Source organism: Bidens hawaiensis, unplaced genomic scaffold (genome assembly GCF_021521415.1).
Source record: "Bidens hawaiensis isolate Kalapana, Puna unplaced genomic scaffold, B.hawaiensis_p1.1 tig00028734_1, whole genome shotgun sequence".
Classification (NCBI taxonomy): Eukaryota; Viridiplantae; Streptophyta; class Magnoliopsida; order Asterales; family Asteraceae; genus Bidens; species Bidens hawaiensis.
Window position 1 is genome coordinate 122,764 of NW_027494700.1, and position 813 is coordinate 123,576.

Below are 813 nucleotides of genomic sequence, written 5' to 3' on the forward strand. Positions count from 1 at the left end.
ATGAATGTATGAGATAGGAATCCTATGTCAAACATGAATACCTGCATAAGCTTTGAAAGAAGAATGACACGCCCCAATTACACAGTTTAGAAGAATAGCATTATAACTGAGATTGAATATAAAGAAGATGATGGCCATTATGTGCTAAGAAAATCTGATGGCGTATATTGGGGATAATCAGAAGAGATGAAGACTTGTATTATTTTCACAATGAAGATCTGATGGATATAAGGGACATGGTCATTCCTGAGAGTCATTCTCATTACCAAATCCTTGATATCTTTAGACAAAGAGCAGTAACTGTTATTGTGAATAGAAGATAAGCCTATTACAATGCAAGAAGAAGACAGGATTCTTAGAATAGGAATTTGATGTGTAATGTCTTCGGACAGCTTTTTAAATTGTAATCATTTGTTAATGTTATTTTAATATGTAATTTGATTTTGATTTGATGTGTATTTTAATCATGTTTAAGTAACTGTAGAAGTGTTTTGGGACAGCTGAGGTGTTCCAATCTAGGGGGAGATTGTTGAGTCAAGATTTGACCCAAACCTGATTATAAGGAAGATTGGAATCTTCTCAACTTCCTCAGATACTGTTAAGAATGGAACCGGGCACACCTGAGACACCGTTTTTACTTAGCCGGGCATATTATTTTGCCTACCGGGCGATATCTTCAAGAAGTCTTCTTTAGTGGATATCCGTGCAGGGTTCACTCTTTAGTCTATACCCGGCAAGGTTCAATATATCAAGCAGGTTTGTTTTTCATAGCCGAGTAAGGTTTACTTCAAAGTAAGCTCCTTGCTAACCAAG